This window comes from Symphalangus syndactylus, chromosome 8 (assembly GCF_028878055.3).
Source record: "Symphalangus syndactylus isolate Jambi chromosome 8, NHGRI_mSymSyn1-v2.1_pri, whole genome shotgun sequence".
Lineage (NCBI taxonomy): Eukaryota > Metazoa > Chordata > Mammalia > Primates > Hylobatidae > Symphalangus > Symphalangus syndactylus.
In genome coordinates this window covers 120,079,472-120,099,390 of record NC_072430.2, presented here as the reverse complement: position 1 = coordinate 120,099,390, position 19,919 = coordinate 120,079,472, and positions in this window count along the sequence as shown.

Sequence of the window (19,919 nt, the reverse complement as noted above, 5' to 3'; positions counted from 1 at the left end):
TTCCAAACATTTTCCCATATCATACAAATCACCCACGGCCAGGGCCCTCCCACCTCCCTTGCTGCACCTCCCTCCCTCACCTAACTCCAGTCATACCAGCTCCTGTCATTACTGGTTGCCTGGAAGGAGTCATGTGCCTGGCTCCTTCTTATCATTTGAGTCTCAGTTTTAATGTCATTAGTTTTAGTTGTTTGTTTACTGTTTTTTTTCACCCACTGAGATGCAGTGGTCAGGGATCCTAACTGTCCTATTACTTGTATTCTCCTTGCCTATCAGGGTGCATGGCACATGGTAAGTATTCAATAAACGCTTATTAAATGGATCAATTAATGAATAAAAGAATGTGTCAAAATTATTTACAATATATGGAAAAATAGATTATATGTATAGCAATAGTAAAAACCAAAAATGGTTAATGTTAATGTTAACAAGTAATTATGTCTACCTATCTTTAGCCCAAGTATAACTACCTTTAATTTTCAACATGCAAGACAAACATTGTTGTTTATTTTACCTAATCACAATAGAACACTCTATATACATATGACATACATACGCTTAGTATTCATGTCTTTTTTGGGGAGTGAGGAGGGCAGGATTCCACCCTGTCACCCAGGCTGGAGGGCAGTGATGTGATCACAGCTCACTGCAGCCTCAATCTCCCCAGGCTCAGGTGATCCTCTCACTTCAGGCTCCCAAGTAGCTGAGACTAAAGGTGCATGCCATCACACCAGGCTGATTTTTGCATTTTTTTGTAGAAACAGGGTTTTGCCATGTTGCCCAGGCTGGTACCGAACTCCTGGACTCAAGAGATCCACCCACTTTGGCCTCCCAGAGTGCTGAGTTGATAGGCACGATCCACTGCCCAGCCTGTATTCATGTCTTATAGTCTAACTCTCACAGTTAGTCAATCATGTGTATAGCTCCCAATTCTTAAAAAGAGAAAGAACACTAATTTTATTTGGGAGAGTTTTAGACGATTTCGGCAAATTCGTACATTTGCAAAAATCTTACACTCTTATTGACCTAATATCTGTAGAGATTAAAGGCCTAAGCAGAAGTATTTATTAGTGTGTAAATATTACAGCTGGTTAGGCTGGGGATGGTTATAAGTGATCATATCATTCAATTCTTGATACCAATGATTTCCTCCTACTTCTATTTTCTCATTCTTTGTTTTGCGTAAACTGTAGATTTGGGCCCAGTAGTCCTATGCCAAAAGTAACCATGCTGAATTTCATCCTCGTTTCTGTGTACTGAAGGACCTCAGCGTGAAACAAAGAATGGATTGTTTATAAATCTTTATTGGCTGGAGGCTAAAGTAGCAGCTGCAAGCAGTTAAGTGTTAGGCGAGTCTTTCTTCCCCACCCCTCTTTGGTCATTTAAAATCTCCTCTGATTAACCTACAAACAATCCAGTTGATAGAGATTTGGAACATTCTCCAATCTTATTTTGACTAATTTGATTTTCTACAAAAATATGCAACACTTGTCTAAGTTTGCTTGAGTAGTATATTTTAGATTTTCTTTATTAATTTTTTTAACTTGATAGATGTACGTAGACTGAAAGATGATGCATGATTATAAAAGGCAAGAGTTTTTACTGTTCTCTTTCTAGGAGAGTCTTTTAAAAAGCCAACCCAAAATGGCTAATGTAAAGCTTCAGAGATATGAAAAGCTTCATATTACGCACTCCAGACAAGAATAAAAATGGACTCTACTCCTCCAAAATGAAATTTTCACTGGGGAATATTCTACCATAACCTCTACAAGCATGAATTAGCAGGCCTAGTCACTCATGGTATTAACCTTTTCCACTGGAATAGAATTTCTAACTAGCTTTTGAGTTAATATAATGTTTACTGGGTGTGCCCATGATAAAATACTGCACAGCAAAATTGGTTGAATTGAATTGAACTGAATAAAATTACATGCCACAGTAGGTTAGATTCGGGACATCATAAAGACTTCTTAAGAATGGTTAGGATAACCACAAGCCTGACTCTTTATCCTAGCTTGAGTCCTAAATGAAAATACTTTGTGAACAAAGATCCTTCCAAATATACATCTGAAGAAATAATTGTGACTACCAAGAAAACCACACAGAGTAATATTCAAAGGGTCCCAAATAAGACATACATACACACAATAATGAGTTATGTGTATTTCCCTTTCCAATGCTTTTTTGGGATGAAGAAGGAGAATTTGACAGCCGTGCTTAATTTCTTTTCATAAACAGTAGCAGGCTGGAGCTGGACATAGTGGCCCTCGACATTCATTAATCCAGACCACATTTTCCCCGTGAAGAGAAAAAAACAGGAAATTAAAATGAATTATCAAGTGAGGCACATCTGCCTAGCAGAGGTGTTTGGTTTAAATCTCCTGAGCCCTGGCTCAGTGTCTTCTCAGTTACACCATGCTTTCTCTTGCCAAGTTTTCTGACCAAAGGAAGATATTCAAAGAGGAACTTGGAAAGAGAACAGCAAAGTGAATTGCCAGATGGGTGAATAAGAAGAGTTTCTCATATGTCTTCTAGGCTTTCTTGATGGGGGTTCTGTGAGAGTGCTGAGCCCTGATGCCCAAGGCTTCCACTGCATGTAATGAATTAGCTTCCACTACCACACAGCTATCCTGGAACTAGCTAAGAACCACCCATGAGAGAACTGGGAGAATCGTCATTCGAATCATTTCCTGTGTTCTGTGGTTCAGGTGAAGGATGCAAGATGAGAAAGATGAAATCCTCTAATATGGAAAACAGATTAGCAGTAGGCAGGGAATGGCAACCAGAGGTAGAAGATTTTAAAAATTAAGGGAAAAGGTTTGGTATAGGGAGGCAAGGCGAGATCATGGGCTTTGTATCAACCCAGCTATGCTACTTACTGTCTATGCCACATGAGAAAGTGACTTAGCTTCTATAAATCTGAACTTCTTAATCTGTGAAATAGAAATAATGTAGCCCACTTCCTAATATCTGTGTAGAGATTAAATAGGATAACATATATGAAGCACTCGGTCCAACTGAGATACTTCATATATATTTGAAGGTGAGGAAATTTGACTAAATGGAATGAACACATGGTCTTCAGAGTTAGATAGATTTAGGTTCATACCCTGATGCTGATGAATCTCCTAAAAGGGTGCCTGGGACATTGTAGAAGCTCGGTAAAAAGTAGTTCCTTCCCCTTCTTCTCCTGAGTTTATCTCTTTCTATCAACTTGTTAATATACAGCAATGGTTCTCAAACTATAATGTGCACCAGAATCACCCAGACGGCTTGGTAAAATGGGTTGTTGGGCCTCTTTCTCAGAGTTTCTGATTCAGTGGATCTGGGGTGGGACTCACAATTTTACATTTCTAACAAGTTCTCAGTTGGTACTGAAGTTGTTTGTGACCACACTTTGGTGTTAATACAGATATAGAGTAATTACTTTGGTTGCCAGAGGAATATGGTCTTAAGCTCCTTGGGCCCCTTTTTGGTTTCTGATGGAAGGTCCTATTAAAATTCATAACCAGCTGGGACATCTAAATTTACTCTGACACTAAGAGTGACAATGTGCTTGATTTCCATTTTCAATTCTACATTGTTTTCAGTTTTCTGTTCCTCTGCCTACTGCTTTAAACTACGTAGCTCCGTGTGAAGTCAAAAAGAACAACTACATTACTAGGTCAATACTTGATGAACCAGACAATGTATCTCAAGTGAAAATCTCAGCAACATATTTTCTAGTTCTATAATTTTTCCATATTTCTCATTATTCCTTTTTACAGGTGAAAACTCAGGGTAATCAATTAAACAGTAAATCAAATATTATGACCCAAATACTGTCTAACTGAGTCACAGTTTGGGACACATAAATACAGCACATTTATATAGGGTCAAACTTACACGCAGGCAGGTAGTTGCTGTTTGTATCAGAGGTCAAACACTGGTGTTTTAATGCTAGCTGTGGGATATGTCTCGTTTGTTTTATCTAAGGTTTTTTATCTGATGCTTGCAGGGGCCTGGGTGTTTAAGTCCTCCCAGAATTCATATGTTGAAGCCCTTACCTTCATGTGACTGTATTTGGAGATGGGGCTTCTAAGGAAGTAATTAAGATGAAATGAGGTCATAATGGTGGGGACCGGATCTGACAAGACTAGTATCCTTATAAGAAGAGATGCCAGAGAGCTCTCTCTCCTCTCCATGTGCACACACTGAGCCAAGGCGATGTGAGTATACAGCAATAAGGCAGCTGTCTGCAAACCAGGAGAAGAGCTCTTGCCAGAAATTGACCATGCTAGCACCCTGATCTTGGACTTCCAGCTCCCAGAACGGGGAGAAAATAAATCTCTGCTGTTTAAGCCCCCCAGTCTATGGTATTTTGTTATGGCAGCCCAAGAAGACTAATATAATGCCTGGAAGCTATTGGCCCAGAGTGTTTTTGAAAACTCTGAATCGCTCATTATGCTGAGTATCTTCCATCTGCTCCTGCACATCCACTCTCTGCCATCCTTCCTCCATCTATCCTAATTTGGGAATTTCATCTGTTTTCTATTTTTAAAAACCTGATAATGTAATTGTCAGTATTTTAAAAATTGAGAGAGTTTACATGAAAATATATCTAGATTGTCAGAGTCTCATGAGAAATTGTAAGACCCGACAATGCTGGCAATAATAAATTGGTACTTCCCTTTAGACGGGGCGTTAGCTCTCAAGCTGGGATAGCTCCAACTTGGCATGCTTCACTCAATTGCTTTACCAGGCTGGCCTCCCTGGCCGTCTGAGAATATTGTCCCTGTTCCTCCTGAGATGGTATGAAGAACTAAAAAGGCCAGATGCTTGGAAATCCCTTTTACTGAATGCTGTAGGTGTTCCTGGTAACAGTTCACACTGCAACTTTTTCTGGAGCATTACCTTCAGTCCTTGGGCGATTGAAGTCACTTTGCTTGGAAGTGCCTAAGAATTTGCTAACTTCCCAAGGCAAGACCAGCAGCAATGCATTCTAAGATGGACCCCCATATCCTGGAGGGAGCAATCACTTATCCTGACCAAAACGGATGTGCCTTCTAGAGATGAGTTCACCTTTACTGCTCTTATAGTGCCTCAGCTAGCCCCACTGTCTGATTCACCACCGACTTAGTACCCCGCATAACATTACTTAGGATCAGGAGACCCACTTTTTGGCAAAAAAGGTGTAACTCTGGGCGCATGACCATGCAATCTACTGGTCATACCAATACCACACCATCCAGAAGCTACTGGCACGACAAATAATTAGAATGACCTCTTAAAGACACAGCTTTGAAGATAAGGAGCAATTCTTTAGGATGCCGCACTGAATTTTTACCAATGGCTATTTTATTGGTCTTATGTCCCCAGTATCTAGACTATATGGATCTAGTACCCAAGGGCTAGAACTAGAAATAACCCCATTCACCGTCACCTCCAGTAAAAGTCACACTCACCTAAAGCTTTGGCTACCACCTGGTCACTTCTTGCATTAGAAGATCAGTAGGCAAAGAAAGGAGTTCCCACACTGGCAGAACTTGACCCTGACAATTATAAGGAGATAGGACTGCTGGCATGTAATGGGGGCAAGCAGGAATTTGTGCAGCATTTTGATGGACATAGGCCATCTTTGGTTACTCTCAGGGCTTAATTTTCTTTGGCTAGCCACCAGGACCATGACCACACAAAGGCGTGGTAGAAGCTCAAGACATGCAGGAAGGAGGCTCTGGGTCTTCTATAGATTTCTCCTGCATAAGGATCCTCATTTCAGGCTCTTTTTCTAGGTTGTACTAAGACAATCTTCTACCCCAATTATTGTCCCTATCCCTGATCTTATATTACTAATAAAACTCCTCTCTAGGCAGGTCACCAGCAGACTGTGGGTTAAATAAATCAAGAATGGGTGGTAAAGGAGGGAGATGATAACATTCGTTAGAGTCCATGAACCATTTGTAGCATTGGGTATGCTAGCCCATTCCACACACACCCTTCTTTCAAGTTTTCCCAGAGGTCCAGAAGCATTGAACAGCTGTAATAGGTTGGCGTGAGAAACAAATAGAATTGAGCAACACAGAGAATGGACTGTCGCAGATTCCAGTATCCCTTTTACCAGTTGCTGTGATGCTGCCACTGATGAGTCACACTTGTAACCCTCCCTAAGATTTGCCCTTGGATGATGGGAACAGCCTCCTGAGAAGTACCTGAAACTGACATCCTCACATCCTGGACATCCTAGAGCCAACAACTGAATGGCATGGAGATACAGACTGTGGAGTGCAGTCTGGAGCTCCTCTCCAGGTCGGGAGGAGGCTGAACCTGAAACCACTTCTGTATTAGCGTTCTCTAGAGGGATAGAAACTAATGGAATATATATATGAGTTTATCAAGATATATATAAGATTATATATATGAGTTTATTAAGATATATATTATCTCATATATATGAGTTTATTAAGTATTAACTCATATGATCACAGGGTCCCACAATAGGCTGTCTACAAGTCTGCAGGCTGAGGAGCAAGGAAAGCCAGTCCAAATTCCAAAACTGAAGAGCTTGGAGTCTGATGTTCGAGGGCAGGAAGCATCCATCACGGGAGAATGATGCAGGCTGAGAGGCTAGGCCAGTCTCTTTTTTCACATTTTTCTGCCTGCTTATATTCTAGCCATGCTGGCAGTTAATTTGATTGTGCCCACCCATATTCAGGTTGGGTCTGTCTTTCCCAGCCCACTGACTCAAATGTTAATCTCCTTTGGCAACACCCTCACAGGCACATCCAGGATCAAAACTTTGTATCCTTCAATCTAATCAAGTTGATACTTAGTATTAACCATCACAACATCTTTGCTTAATTTGCCCCCTTCCTTGTCCTCTTTCCTTCACTCCCTTACAGATGTCTCCTGAGAGCACGGCCTTCATAAATCCCTTGCTCAAGGATCCCCACCTCAGGCTCTTTTCTAGGCTGTCCTAAGACAACCTTTTACCCTAAATTATTGTCCCTTTAGGCCGGGTTCAGTGGCTCACACCTGTAATCCCAGCACTTTGGGAGGCCAAGGCAGACCGATCACTTGAGGCCAGGAGTTCAAGACCAGCCTTGCCAACCTGGTGAAATCCTGTCTCTACTAAAAATACAAAAATTAGCCAGGTGTGGTGGTGCATGCCTGTAATCCCAGCTACTTAGGAGGCTGAGGCAGGAGAATGACTTGAACCTGGGAGGCAGAGTTTGCAGTGAGCCGAGATTGCACCACTGCACTCCAGCCTGGGTGACAGAGCAAGACCTTGTCTAAAAAAAAAATTATTATCCGTTTCTCTGATATTAATTAAAACTTTCCCTCTCTCAGCTAACACTGTAAGGAGGTTCATGCCAGTTTGCTGAGAGTGTGAGAGTATGATCTTACAGACATCTGGTGGAAGGACTGGCCCCTTAGTGCCAGTGAGGCTGTTACCTTTGAGCCCTGAGATACCTGCATGTTCTGAAGGCCCTATGAGTTCTAGAAATCTGCAGGAACAGAGTTATTTCTAATGCTAGCAAAGTGAAGAAGATGGTGAGACTAACTATCAAGGGGCCTGAATGTATTCTAAATAAATACCAAAGAACTGGTGCAGACGTGTTTTAAATTATTTAAATCACTTCTTACATTTGCCACTTCACATTGCTTATATAGATCTGAAATAAGAACCTTTTGAAATTTGTGGTAATGTTTTTTGTATAATGAGTTTTTTTCAGAACCTAAAAGACCTGAAGAATATGAGTTTAATTATCAAACAAGAGTTTTCCAAGTGATAACTATTAATATAACTTTTCTATGTCAGCTGATAAATAACTTTCAAATTATGACTTTTTTCTGTCTTCACTTTTATACCTTCATCATATCCCAAATCTTAATCATTTCATAGAATGAGAGAAAACTTTGGAATACAGGGAGAAGTTCTTTTCTTAAATAGATCCTGTTCTGCTTGTGCTTGGAACTGTTGGGACAGATGGAGAGGACTCCTTCTGCCATTACAAATGGCTTTGTACAAACACAGAGCACACAGCAAGGAAAACAGTGGTGCTTACTCTGATGAAAAGAGGGAGAAAAATTCTAATGCTGAACATGAAGTTTCATTTTATTGGTAATAAAAGTAATAGGTGTTGGTGTTTTTCTCCACAACAGTGCCCAAACTACTTAGTTTTTTATATTAGGCTGACATTTATTTTCCTCTAAGATTTCCTCCAGAAAAATGCAACTATCCCAAAAGTGTTCCTACTTTTTCTTAAAACCGTAACACATTACTTGGAAAATAAAGATGGTCGATGTTTAATATTCACTATTTTGAAAGATTTTGTAAATGGTGTTTTAAAAACTATAAAATTCCTTTGAGACAGAGAGACAGTAGGGAAAATATTTCTTTAAACTTTAGTTGAAAGCAGTAGGTATGTTTTCTCTGAAAAATTTTGTTTTAATTTTAAGGGTTTTTCTCAGTTAAATCGTAGTACTCTTCAGTTTTGTAAGTTTTATTTTATTTTGTTGGCCTTGAAAGTATTGTTCAATCTGGTTGTTGTCTAATATGATTTCTCAAACTGCCTTTCTCTATATGATTTTATTTAACCTCAGATCTTTTATTAAGTTCCTTCTCTCTTCCCCTTCCTCTTCCTCCTCTTTTTCCCCTTCCCTTCCCTCTACTCCTCTTCCCTTCATGAACATTTCTGACTGAATGCTATGAGGTGAAGCTGAGCAAAGGATCCACATGTTCTGGGGGAAAAGTCAGCCACCGTGGCCCAGAGCAAAGTGCTGAAGCCCAAGATGATGATGAGGACAAAACATGCATAGCCACCCACAGCAGGTGACAGACACACACAGCCACCCACGGCAGGTGACAGACACAGCCACCCACGGTGGGTGACAGACACACACAGCCACCCACGGCACGTAACGGACACGCACAGCCACTCATAGTGGGTAATGGACAGGTACACTCATAGTGGGTGATGAACATGTACAGCCACTCACAGTGGATTTTGGACACACACAGCCGCTCACTGTGGGTGATGAACCCTGGATGGGATAAGGAGCACCTGTGCACGTGGAGAGTCCTCCATGGGGTGTTCATGCCTGACATTTTCTTGGGGAATGATGGCCTAGAGTCAGGTATTGAAGCTTGAGCTGAGTCAAAAGGATGTCCATGCAGTAGTTGGCCCAATATGGGGGTCCAGGTGAGGAGAGCATCTACATTGTTTGGAGACTAAGAATGACCAGCACTCAGTGTTAGAGCTTGGACAAGGTAGACATGGTGGCCACAGCTGTGGGAGTGGTGAGGGTCTTGCAGCAGTGGTTTGATCTGGACTCCCCGAGTCTGAGCTGGTGTCCATACAGGATAACCTGTTACATGGCATTGGAATCCAATCAGATGAGAAAAAGGGCACCTACATAGCCTGGTGATGAGACGGGACGGGAGGTGGGTTAGGGGATGCCTGAACCAAATCCAAGTGGGTTGAGGGGGTTACCTCCACACGGTAGGAGGCAGCAGATTGGTTACAGACAGGGCAATTGAGAAAATCAATACATTAAAGATAACTAGAGCCAGATTTCTCACTTTTGGAGAAGGTGGTTGAAAATATAAAAAGGAAGAAAAGCTAGACTGAATCCTGTCATGTTGAAATAGAATTGGAGGTATCAGTATAAAACAGTGGTTTTGTACACAGATAGGTGGGTAGACAGATGTAAATGTGTGTATGTATGTGTGTGTGCACACGTACACATCTTCTCTAGCTTCATTCATTGAGTGGATAAAAATGACATTGTTAAGGTGGTATCTGCCGGGCTTATTTATTGTAAATTACTGCTTTCTTTCCCCTTTGCAGTTAATATGCATTTTGTTGGGTATTACTTTGAAACTATATAAATATAATAATGAACAAACCAGCACTTAGATCTTGACTTCTAACTCCCTTTCTCCATCCAAATAAACTAAAGCTCCCTGGAGAAATGGCTGATCTTAGGGCTGGAGCAATGAAAATACAAGATGAGCTTGAAATATCTTTTTGTGCCAGAAAGTAAGGATGGAAACATGTCAAAAGAACACAGAAATCAGCTTGAAGGGGCTTTTACTGACCAAATCTGGAGTTATTTATATAGACATGAATAATGATAGTAGTGGGTTATAATCTACTGAATAAAATGGGAAACCATGAATCCAGACTCATACAAATGCAGAAATTAATAAATGGAGAGTTTGATATGGATCAAGATGTTTATATAGTTTCAAAGTACCTCCTAGCAAAATACATACTAGCTTCAAAGGAAAAAGCAGTAATTTACAGTATATAAGCCTGGCAGACCCTACCTTAAATAAAGGATTAAAGTGAACAGCATCAGATATAAAATAAATAAAAATCGTGCACCACCTGATGCAATGCAATAAGAACACAGCATCTCTTCCATGATACTACTGCCAAAGATATGCAAAATGAAAACCTAATCATGAGAAAACTCCAGACAAACCTTTGAGGGGCGTTTTACAAAATAATTGATCTGTCATCGTCAAATGTGTCTAGATCGTGCAGTCAAGGAAAGACCAAGAAATTGTTCTGATTTGACATGGCCTATGGAGACATGACAATTAAATGCAACATGTGATTCTGACTTGAATTTTCTATACAGAAAATTATTGGGACAACTCGCAGAACGTCAGTGGGATCTGAGATTCAAAGCATAGTCATCAAGCAATATTAGTTTCCTAATTTTGATGGTTAGCCTGCGGTTATAGAAGAGAATGCTTTTGTTGGTAAGAAATACACTGTAAGGGCTGGATGCAGTGGCTCATGCATGCAATCCCAGCACTTTGGGAGGCCAAGTCTGGCAGATCACTTGAGGTCAGGAGCTCAAGACCAGCCTGGCCAACACGGTAAAACCCCATCTCTACTAAAAATACAAAAATTAGCTGGGCGTGGTGGCAGGTGCCTGTAATCCCAACTACTTGGTAGGCCAAGGCAGGAGAATCACTTGAACTGGAGGTTGCAGTGAGCCAAGATTGGGCCACTGTACTCCAGCCTGTGTGACACAGCAAGACTCTGTTTCAAAAAAGAAGAAGAAGTACACTATAAGGTTTAGGATGGGACAGAAAATCCTGCCACCAACTTATTCCAAAATGCTGTTAAAAAAAAAAAAAAAGAGTTCCTTGCAGTGTACTTATAATTTTTCTGTAAATTCAAGATTGATTTAAAGTCAGAAAATTTTTAAAAATTTATCTCTCATGAATTTTCATACAAAAGAAAATTTAATTTTATGATAACTAGAACACTCTGATAAAATTTCAAAAATAATTTTTTAGGATGCCTTTTGACATATCCCGAATTGCTCACTTCTCTTTCACCCCTTCTGTTACTGCTTCACTCTCAGACAGATCCTCTCACCAGTGTGTTTTGTGGACTCCTGCTGTTGAACTTGGACTTATTACCTTCACCTGTGTCCTCCTGGGACCCAGTTTCCACACAGCAACCAGAGTGATCTCTGAAAAATACAAGCCAGATCTCACACTTCTCTGCTAGTAAAACCCCTCTGGTCTCCTATAACCTAGAATAAAATCTGAACTCCTTACTGCAGCCTGAGGGTCCCTCTCTGGATATCAGAATGGTCTCCCTGCTCCCACCTCCCAGTACTATGCCTCTCATTCACGGCCGGTGCCTCAGGCCTGGCTCACTCTGCCAGCCAACTGGCTCTCTTCTCTGTACCGAGGTCTCAGTTCAAGCCTCACCTCTAAAAGGCCAGCTCTGATTTTCCAATCCAAAGTAGCTCTTTCTGCCCCTGTTTTTAGTCTTTGTCTTACTTTTCTCCACAGAATTTATGAACCACTGAAATTACTATCTTTATTTGTTCATTTCCCTAGGAAGTGAGAGACTTCGCTTTCCAGCTCACTGTTATATTTCAATGCCTAAAACTGAACCAGGTTCTCATGGTGAATGAATGAATGAATGAACGAATGAAAAAAATGTAGGTCGAGAATACAGGTTCTATGGGAAGGACCAAACAAATACTTTTCAGTGCAGAAAATAAAATTTAAAAACAAAGAAAATGAATAGCTGAAATTCATAATAAGTCAGAAAAGGTAATTCAAATAACTTTATAATGCAGTACTCTGAAAATATACTCTCAGTAAGATATAGTCTAAAAATAAAACAAATGCAAAGAAATCTTGACCTGAGTAGGTTTTTATTGGTAATGATATTGGTGTTGTTTAACAAACTATTTTGTGTGTAATAAAGCAATTAATAAATAAATTTACATTATAGGAAAAGGAAGTTACAAATATGAAATGAGAGGAGGTGAAAAAAGCCCTGTGATATCATATAAACTTATAATTTAATGTGATAGAAATAATAACACTCACGAACTTATATTTCTGTTTCTATTCGTATGTATTTTAGGCCCTTTCAAAAGGCCTAAAAGCAATAACAGCCCTAACTGTACACTCAAAAATGGTTAAGGCAGTAAATTCTATGTTGTGTTTTTTTACCATAATAAATAAGTAGGAAAACAAAATAAATCAAAACAATGAAAATCCTTTTTCAGTGAATACACTAGTGCCCAGACCTTTAGTTTCTAAATATCATTCCTGATTAAAAGGCACCGAAGCTTTTTGAGAAATGAATGATTCCAGGTCAAAGGCAGGAAAAGTACAAAAAAATTATTGAGAAAAAAAAAGTAAAGAAATGCTCAAACTCTAAAGAATATGTTTCAAATGAATACAGAGGCTGGCTTGGAAGTTTACACTGGGTAAATCTGGTGCAATTTGAACATCAAAGAAAGAGGAAAAAGGTACCTTCATAATAGAGAGATCCTGTGGTTAGCCAGACAAGTTGAGATTGTTTTTTAATAGGAAATAACGAGAATTGCCCATCATTTTTGTAGTATTCTTGATCAAAAAAAAAAGTTTAACTGAATCTGATCATAAGGAAACAACCAGACAAATATAGACTGTATGATATTCTAACAACACTGACCTCATTTCTTCAAAAATATCAATGTCACAAATAACAGAAAAAAAAGATAGGAGGAATTTTCTAGATTACAAGAACTAAAGCAATATGACAATCAAATGCAATGTCTGGCCCTTGATAGAAGAATGTAAGTGTTCTTTTTTTTTTTTTTTTTTTTGAGACAGAGTCTTGCTCTGCCACCCAGGTTGGAGTGCAGTGGCACGATCTCAGTTCACTGCAACCTCCACCTCCCGGGTTCAAGCAATTCTCCTGCCTCAGCCTCCCAAGGAGCTGGGATTACAGGTGCCTACCACCACACACAGATAATTCTATGGGTTTAAAAAAACAGATGCTCCTCAGCTTATGATGGGGTTACATCCTGATAAATCCATCGGAAGTTGAAAAAATCTTAAGTCAAAAATCCATTTAATACACCTAACCTACCAAAACACCATAGCTTAGCCTAGTGTACCTTAAACATACTCAGAAAAACTATGTTATTAGCCTACAGTTGGGCAAAATCATCTAACACAAAGCCTATTTCATAATAAGGTGTTGAATATCTTACGTAATTTATTGAATGCTATACTGAAAGTGAAAAACAGAATGGTTGTACGAGTACTTGAAGTACAGTTTCTACCAAACGCTTTCGTATCATTGTAAAGTCAAAAAATCATTAAGCTGAACCGTCACAGGTCGTGAACCACCTGTGGCTGGAGTAGAGACAGGTAACATCAACAAAAGACTGCAGGCTCTGGAGTCAGACTGCCTGGGTTCAATTTCAGGCTCTAAATTCCAGCTATACGATCAACATTTCTTGATCTGCTCGCTTATCTGGGAAAAGAAGGTAATAACAAACCTGTCTCATAGAATTTTTCCTAAGGATTAAATGCAAAAATTCATGTTAAACACACAGCACAGTTGTTTGGCATGTATAGTAAATACTTCATAAATGTTATGCTGATTATTATTATTACACTAGAACCTGTGTTAGCTCTTCACAGAATAAGACTTCTAGCTGATAATTAGATGTACACATTTATAAAAAACATATATTTTAAAATTTCTGTTTCTCCTCTTTTATAACAGTTGAAGATAATTTGCACCTGCATGAAAAAAGCAAATTAGAAATCTTTATTTCAAAAACCCTAGTTTTGTTCTTTTTGTAAATTGACTCTACTTTTCCAACCAGGAAAATGACAGAGCTGTTAGCACATTTAACCACACATGACTGACGCGTAATAGTTGTACAAGAAATGTGAAAGAATGAAAGAATAAAATAATGAGTAAATGAATAAACTGGTCCTGGAAGTCAGGCTACCAGACTACACTCCCCAAATCTGCAGGACTTATGAGCCTCTGCTTTGCTTTCTAGATATCTGTGTCAGCTGCCACTCCCATGTGATGGCCAGATTTGGGGCTAATGTAGACTCTTTTGTATCCTCCATATTCCAGCCCTATACCCTAATTTCAGAGTTGCTTGTCTACTTTTTCTGTGGGCTCTGAATGGTTGTTTTAATCTATATTCAGGCAGAGTAACAGGCATGAGGAATGTATGATGTAAAAGCTGCCAAAAACACACACTAGGCAAAAAAAACTTCTCTTCCAGCAGCCTGGGTGGGGGCTTCTAGCTGGAGAATATTCAACTGTGTTAGGGCATCTTAGTAGACCACCAGTGGTATCTGGAAGAAGGAGCCCCCAAAAGCCTGTATCACTCATTAGCAGGTTTACACAATTCATTGAACAGATTGAATACATTAACAGATTACTCCGTTAATTAGATTTTGGGAGAACAGGGCAGTTATGCGTTGGCAGAGCAAACAGAGAACATCAAATTCTGGGGTGTGGAACGTTTACCCAAAAGAAATGCAGCTCTGGCAGCCAGACCAAAAGGTAGGGCTCTGAGCAACAAGAAGACCACGCAGCAGGGTGGGAGGAATTGATGGAAAGAGAGATGTGGGTGCAAAACACAAGCCTCTCACCTTCTTTACCCTAGAGCTGGTCATGCATATTTCAGGAGAGCACACAGATCAAAGGCCTCTTACCTCCTCTTGTTCTCATTTCACATGCCATATTAAAACTTTTTTTAAGCACTCTGATGGGAAGTTAATTTAAAAAAAGAGTAAAAAGTATGTAATGGAGACTTTCCTTCTTTCCTTCTCAAAGTCTCCATAGTCTTTTGAGTAATGCGTGCAATTGCCTAAACCAAAATCTTTTGCCATTCACCAGATGGATGCAAGAAACTGACTTATGAAAACGCTGACAGATGACCACTGAGTTTAAAGTACCCTGACACCAAAGCGATCAAAGTCAAGAAAATACAAAGACATTTTCACTGAAAGGGAGAAAAATTTGTGCCAAAAACACATGTGGCTGAATCACATCCAATGAACAGCCTCTGCAGATTTTATTCTTTGACTTTAAAAATATTCAGTGTTTATAATTTTTTAAAGTTTGCTTTATCATAGAATTCTTTAATATTCAATCTAGAAATCAGGTGAACTAGAGTGCTTAGTAATTTACTATAAGGAAAGACCAAAGACTTTTTGAGAGTAGCAAAAAAAGAAAAAGTGGAACTTCCTACAACTGGATTTTCCTAAAGACAGCTCACCTCCTGCAAACTCAATGAAAGTGCACTATACCAATATACTAATGCAATTGCAGCTATAATTTATATTTAACTTCATAACTTTTGCAAATCTAAGGAACTGGTAATATAGGCAATATAAAAGAGTAGATAAGCTAAACATTAGGCTGCAATACATTTTTTGTTTTATACTTGATGTTGGTGAAGTAGAAAATCAATAATACACAAGAATTCAAAACCGATCAAAATGTGAGCAGGAAGGGTGCATACCTGGAAAACACCTATTTTGCATCAGACAGAACTAAATACAAATTCTTTTTTTTTTTTTTTTTGCCACAACTGGCTACACAGCAAGTTACTATGTATCTCCAAGCCTTAGCTTCCACAACTATAAATGGGAATTGCACTACTTCATTCTCAAATTAAAGAGATAACATACATTAATTAGCAGGTTGAGTCTATGAGTGAGTAACACATGTTCACTATTATTCCAAAAAGAGTCACCCTGGCCCATTCCTTTGACCCTGTGCTTGAATCAACATACCTGTTCCATAATAAGGTGAGCAGCATCTGGCCTTGGAGTTTCACAGACCCACAGCCTTACAACACTCTCTCTCTTTCATCCCACTTTCTATCACATTCACAACCTATTTTAGTATATCAGTGACACATAAGAACTAAGGACATAATAATCGTGAAGGGTTTTAGGTTTAAAATACTAACAAATTTTATTTTCAGAAAGAGAGTTTAAAGAAAAGGGAAGGTGGAGCCAAGATGGCTGAATAGGAACAGCTCCCGTCTACAGCTCCCAGCCTGAGCGACACAGAAGACGGGTGATTTCTGCATTTCTGTTTGAGGTACCGGTTTCATCTCACTAGGGAGTGCCAAACAGTGGGTGCAGGACAGTCGGTGAAGCGCACTGTGCGCGAGCCAAAGCAGGGCGAGGCATTGCCTCACTTGGGAAGTGCAAGGGGTCAGGGAGTTCCCTTTCCTAGTCAAAGAAGGGGGTAACAGACGGCACCTGGAAAATCGGGTCAGTCTCACCCTAATACTGCACTTTTCCAACGGGCCTGGAAAACGGCACACTAGGAGATTGTGTCCCGCACCTGGCTCGGAGGGTCCTATGCCCACGGAGTCTCGCTGATTGGTAGCACAGCAGTCTGAGATCAAGCTGCAAGGTGACAGCGAGGCTGGGGGAGGGGCGCCCGCCATTGCCCCGGCTTGCTTAGGTAAACAAAGCAGCCAGGAAGCTCGAACTGGGTGGAGCCCACCACAGCTCAAGGAGGCCTGCCTGCCTCTGTAGGCTCCACCTCTGGAGGCAGTGCACAGACAAACAAAAAGACAGCAGGAACCTCTGCAGACTTAAATGTCCCTGTCTGACTGACAGCTTTGAAGAGAGTAGTGGTTCTCCCAGCACGAAGCTGGAGATCTGAGAACGGACAGACTGCCTCCTAAAGTGGGTCCCTCACCCCTGAGCAGCCTAACTGGGAGGCACCCCCCAGTAGGGACAGAATGACACCTCACTCGGCCAGGTACTCCTCTGAGACAAAACTTCCAGAGGAACTATCAGACAGCCGAATTTGTGGTCTCAGGAAAATCTGCTGTTCTGCAGCCACCGCTGCTGACACCCAGCCAAACAGGGTCTGGAGTGGACCTCTAGTAAACTCCAACAGACCTGCAGCTGAGGGTCCTGTCTGGTAGAAGGAAAACTAACAAACAGAAAGGACAGCCACACCAAAAACCCATCTGTACATCACCATCATCAAAGTCAAAAAGATAAAACCACAAAGATGGGGAAAAAACAGAGCAGAAAAACTGGAAACTCTAAAAAGCAGAGCACCTCTCCTCCTCCAAAGGAACGCAGTTCCTCACCAGCAACAGAACAAAGCTGGATGGAGGATGACTTTGACAAGTTGAGAGAAGAAGGCTTCAGATGATCAAACTACTCTGAGCTATGAGAGGAAATTCAAAACAATAGCAAAGAAGTTAAAAACTTTGAAAAAAAATTAGACGAATGGATAACTAGAATAACCAATGGAGAGAAGGGCGTAAAGGAGCTGATGGAGCTGAAAGCCAAGTTTTGAGAACTACGCGAAGATTGCAGAAGCCTCGGTAGCAGATGCGATCAACTGGAAGAAAGGGTATCGCTGATGGAAGATGAAATGAATGAAATGAAGCGAGAAGGGAAGTTTAGAGAAAAAAGAATACAAAGAAATGAACAAAGCCTCCAAGAAATTTGGGACTATGTGAAAAGACCAAACCTACGTCTGATTGGTGTACCTGAAAATGACCGGGAGAATGGAACCAAGTTCGAAAACACTTTGCAAGATATTATCCAAGAGAACTTCCCCAATCTAGTAAGGCAGGCCAACATTCAGATTCAGGAAATACAGAGAACGCCACAAAGATACTCCTCGAGAAGAGCAACTCCAAGACACATAATTGTCAGATTCACCAAAGTTGAAATGAAGGAAAAAATGTTAAGGGCAGCCAGAGAGAAAGGTCGGGTTACCCACAAAGGGAAGCCCATCAGACTAACAGCTGATCTCTCGGCAGAAACTCTACAAGCCAGAAGAGAGTGGGGGTCGATATTCAACATTCTTAAAGAAAAGAATTTTCAACCCAGAATTTCATATCCAGCCAAACTAAGCTTCATAAATGAAGGAGAAATAAAATACTTTACAGACAAGCAAACGCTGAGTGATTTTGTCACCACCAGGCCTGCCCTAAAAGAGCTCCTGAAGGAAGCACTAAAGCCCCTGCAAAAACATGCCAAATTGTAAAGACCATCGAAGCTAGGAAGAAACTGCATCAACTAACGAGCAAAATAACCAACTAACATCATAATGACAGGATCAGATTCACACATAACAATATTAACTTTAAATGTAAATGGGCTAAATGCTCCAATTAAAAGACACAGACTGGCAAATTGGATAAGGAGTCAGGACCCATCAGTGTGCTGTATTCAGGAAACCCATCTCACGTGCAGAGACACACATAGACTCAAAATAAAGGGATGGAGGAAGATCTATCAAGCAAATGGAAAACAAAAAAAGGCAGGGGTTGCAATCCTACTTTCTGATAAAATAGACTTTAAACCAACAAAGATCAAAAGAGACAAAGAAGGCCATTACATAATGGTAAAGGGATCAATTCAACAAGAAGAGCTAACTATCCTAAATATATATGCACCCAACACAGGAGCACCCAGATTCATAAAGCAAGTCCTGAGTGACCTACAAAGAGACATAAACTCCCACACAATAATAATGGGAGATTTTAACACCCCACTGTCAACATTAGACAGATCAACGAGACAGAAAGTTAACAAGGATATCCAGGAATTCAACTCAGCTCTGCACAAAGTGGACCTAATAGACATCTACAGAACTCTCCACCCCAAATCAACAGAATATACATTTTTTTCAGCACCACACCACACCTATTCCAAAATTGACCACATAGTTGGAAGTAAAGCTCTCCTCAGCAAATGTAAAAGAACAGAAATTATAACAAACTGTCTCTCAGACCACAGTGAAATCAAACTAGAACTCAGGATTAAGAAACTCACTCAAAACCGCTCAACTACATGGAAACTGAACAACCTGCTCCTGAATGACTATTGGGTACATAATGAAATGAAGGCAGAAATAAAGATGTTCTTTGAAACCAACAAGAACAAAGACACAACATACCAGAATCTCTGGGACACATTCAAAGCAGTGTGTAGAGGGAAATTTATAGCACTAAATGCCCACAAGAGAAAGCAGGAAAGATCCAAAATTGACACCCTAACATCACAATTAAAAGAACTAGAAAAGCAAGAGCAAACACATTCAAAAGCTAGCAGAAGGCTAGAAATAACTAAAATCAGAGCAGAACTGAAGGAAATAGAGACACAAAAAACCCTTCAAAAAATTAATGAATCCAGATGCTGGTTTTTTGAAAAGATCAACAAAATTGATAGACCGCTAGCAAGACTAAACAGGAAGAAAAGAGAGAAGAATCAAATTGATGCAATAAAAAATGAAAACAGGGATATCACCACCGATCTCACAGAAATACAATCTACCATCAGAGAATACTACAAACACCTCTATGCAAATAAACTAGAAAATCTAGAAGAAATGTATAAATTCCTCCACAAATACACTCTCCCAAGACTAAACCAGGAAGAAGTTGAATCTCTGAATAGACCAATAACAGGTTCTGAAATTGTGGCAATAATCAATAGCTTACCAACCAAAAAGAGTCCAGGACCTGATGGATTCACAGCCGAATTCTACCAGAGGTACAAGGAGGAACTGGTACCATTCCTTCTGAAACTATTCCAATCGATAGAAAAAGAGGGAATCCTCCCTAACACATTTTATGAAGCCAGCATC